Here is a 4,183-nt window from a genome sequence, read left to right on the forward strand (position 1 = left end):
TAAAGTAGTGACAAAATGTAGCTAGGAGTATTCAACAGTTTCATTTGGAGGGTCATGATTTTAAATCAGGCAAGAAGCACACCCATTCCCCCAACTTAGGCATAAGAATTTGGCAAATTTCATTTTTATTGGATTAAAACATAACATATAACTTTTAAATAACAATAGTTCTTTTTGATAAATTTAAATAATTAGGCACGAAGTGTTAACATGTCTTTTCAAAACAGATTTCTAAGTATTGCAGCATTTATTTATACTCCATCAAATTTTACACAAGGTCTTTTATTCTTATTGAGGAAAAACTGACAAATAAAATGCATATATTTAAAATGTGCCATGTGATGTCTTCGTATATGTATACCTTGTGAAATTATCAAGTCAAGTAATATATATATCTATCACCTCACATAGTTGCCATTTGTGTGTGTGTCTGTGTGTGTGTGTATACAGTGAGGGTATCAGGATCTACTCTCTTAGCAAATTTCAAATATACAATATATTATTACTAATTATCATAGTGCTGGACACTTCACTCTTCGGAATTTATTCACTTTATAACTGAAAGTCGAAACCCTTTGATCAACAATTCTCCACTTTCACATCTATAGTTATTTTCAAGAGCCTTCACACATGTGTTTGTGTGCATGCATGTGTAGCTGCTAAACTGAAAGACACCACTTCACATTTGGCAGTGAATGACACACAAGTCTAAATATATCAAAGAAACATTTGCTATCTTTTGACATTTCTGCAAGTGAAGCTGAAAGAATAAGTAAAAAAATAAAATTGAGAGGGAAGGAGAGAACGTGACATTCCACTTGATGGGAGGCATGCAAATAATTTAGGAAAAATTATTAAACAACCAGTGGCTTTGTAAAACAAAAAAAGTAGTTAAGAAACGTTAGTCATTACAGCAGCCCCCTGTTCCATGAGTAGCAATGATAATTAGTAGATTGTCAAAGACTGCTTGCTAGTGGCTGGCCTTACCATGAGAAATTCAGGGATGGGTGACAACAAGTCTGCCACTGATTCAGTAAAGCAGTGACAAAGTGGAAGCCCTATGTAGCACCTGGAGTTTCCAAGGAAACAGGACATTCCTTTGCTAAAACAGCCTTCATGTCCTTGGAAGTGAATTACTGTAAAGAATTCTGGAGCTCAGACATGACTTCTGATTTCCACACATACCTGTTCATTTTCACCAATTTTCCTTCCTCCACCTTTAAATACTGATATGTAGGATGTATGATTTATTTTGTGCCTTCTTAGAGATTTCTTAAAATATATTCTCTGCCAAACTTTATGCAAATGTTAAACAGCTGCAGGTATTTTAGTCCTAATAGGCCATAGTACCAAGTTCTAATCTTACATTTCACAATAGTTTTGTGGTGTCAACTCCTAAAGCAGGTAAGTAAAATAAAGCTCTATGAACTCCTACTATCTGCCTACTCCTGGAGAATCAACAACCCCTGGGTATGCTGGAGGGGCTTATTTCAATGAGGTGTGATAAGAATTCAGGAGAATATTACCACTCACATCAGGACTCAATTGTTATGGCTTGTGTCTAGATGCCTTCCCCAAACCCTCATGCAGTCATAGATGGGGCTTTCTCAGAGGTGACTTGATCAAGGGTGTGTGATGCTATGATTAAGGATGTGATACTGGGATTAAGAGTTCATGGTTACTAAGTTAGTCAACTGATTGGCTTGGCATAGTTTTGGATGTGGATAATGGGAAAGCCTATCCTGGCTGGGGGTGACACCACGCAAAAGGCAGGTAGCCTGGAAAAGATGAAAAAGGAGAGACAAGCCTGCTGCCTTCTGCCTGCCATGCCATGGACTGTTTCTCCTCTGCTGTGCCCCTCTGCCATGCCATCAGCTGCCTTGGTGCCAGCTGACCATGGACTGAAACCTCTACAACTTGTGATGTTGTCAGCTATTTTGTCTCAGCAAAGAGAAAAGTGACTAAGATATTGCTCAAAACACAAAATGAAGGCGATATTACCATAAATAGCAGAACTTGCTTGAAACACAAAACTTGCTCAGAAACACAGGCAAGCAGGGAACCTTTTTCTTATTCATGTGATTTCCCACAATAGCCAACACCTTATGCTGAAAATGACAACATAGGAGAAAGCAGAATGATTGGGTAGTCCATTGTTCTCTTCCTTTCATTTTGTCATCATTGATTGGGAAGCCAACATTTCCATCAACATTAGCAGGATATGGGTGTATCGAGATATGAATTACAAACAATTGAGTTATTTTTATGTAGCATTTCCACTGTACTGGTAAGCACAAAAACACACATGCACAGATGGGCTATGAAATACAAATTGCAATTTTGGTGAATTTTGCATATGAGTTAAATGATCTTATATTTGCATTTAAATGGGCATTGCACAATGTGAAAATAAATGCTACAATTCAGGCTAATAATTTAACTTTTTTTATTTTCTATTTTTACTTACAATGTTAGGTAGTAAACAAAAAACACTACCAGAAGAAAAAAGGAGAAAAGCTTTACATTTTCAGGCCTATTATTAATAACAGTTTCTTAGGGGTGGGGATTTAGCTTGGTGGTTCTGCCGCCTGACTCACAAGCACAAGGGCCCAAGTTCAATCCCTGGTACAAAAAAAAAAAAAAAAAAAAAAAAAAAAAAAACAAAACAAAAAAAAAAAAAAAACCACTTTCTTCCTGATTTGTAAACTGCAGCCCTGCATTTTCATTTTACAATGGGGGTAGCTGACTCTGGATTTAAGCATTATGAGTTAATATATGCTAAATCACATGGAATATTGCCAGGCCTATAGCAAGCATTATATGAGTGTCTGTTTTTACTATTATCATTGCTAAAAGACATAGACATTCCAATTTCTTTTAGTAAGGCAAAATTTATTCATATCCTGTTTATAAAGACACCAGCTGCAATACAACATTAAAAGGGCTTAAATATGTGTATTTTCTTCGTATTCTGTGAATGACATTTTGATATAATATTGTCTTATGTAACTCCAAGCCTTTTGTTCACGTTTAAGAAACTGCATACTTCTTTTGCCACTTTGCTTCTTCTAATTTTTATCAGGCATATATCCCTTCCTTATAAGAATGCTGAGATAATTCAAATGTCTAACAGCTGGAAATTTGATCTGTTTAACATTTCAGTGGTCCTAAGATGAATTTTCTTTTAAACATATCAGCTACCCCAAGCGAAGGTTTATTATGAGGGTTTTTAAATGTAGAAGCACTTATTCACCCAAGTGTCCATCAACTAGTGGGTGGAAAAACATGTGCCCGTACAAGAGAACGGTATTCAGCAGTAAAAGGAATGCAGTATTGACACATTGCTGAACCATGCAACAATCTTGAAAACATTATGCACGAGAAAGAAATCAGTGACAAAAGGCCACAAACCATATGAATGTCCAGAACATGCATGTGCATAGGAATACAAAGTGGCTTATATCCTCTTCCATCTTTTTTCAGAGTGCTGTAGTTTTCAGTGAAGAGGTCTTTTGCTTCTTTTGTTAGATTGATTCCTAGATACTTCATTTTTTTCAATGCTATTGTGAAAGGAATTGTTTTCCTAATTTCTTTCTCAGTGAGTCTGTTATTTGTGTCCAAGAAGGCGATTGATTTTTGGGTGTTGACCTTGTATCCAGCTACTCCGCCAAAAGTGTCAATTAAGTGTAGAAGCCTTGTGGTGGAGTTTTTTGGGTCTTCAATGTAGAGTATCATATCATCAGCAAATAATGACAGTTTAACTTCTTCCTTTCCTATCTTTATTGCTTTAATTTCTTTCTCTTGTCTAATTGCTGTGGCTAATGTTTCCACAACTGTATCGAAGAGGAGTGGTGATAGTGGGGATCCTTGTCTTGTTCCTGATTTTAACGTGAAGGTTTTCAGTTTTTGGCCACTTAATAGGATGTTGGCTGTTGGTTTTTCATAGATAGCCTTTATTAAGTTGAAGTATAGACCATATATTCCAATTTTTTGCAGGGTTTTTATCATGAATGGGTATTGAATTTAGTCAAATGCTTTTTCTGCATCTATCGAGAGGATCATATGGTTTTTGTCCTTGACTCTGTTAATATAATGTACTACATTTATTGACTTACATATGTTGAACCATATCCTTGCATCCCTGGAATAAATCCGACTTGGTCAGGATGTATGATCTTCTTGA

The sequence above is a fragment of the Fukomys damarensis genome, unplaced genomic scaffold (assembly GCF_012274545.1).
Source record: "Fukomys damarensis isolate Sample0158 unplaced genomic scaffold, DMR_v1.0_HiC HiC_scaffold_38, whole genome shotgun sequence".
In the NCBI taxonomy this organism is placed as follows: Eukaryota; Metazoa; Chordata; class Mammalia; order Rodentia; family Bathyergidae; genus Fukomys; species Fukomys damarensis.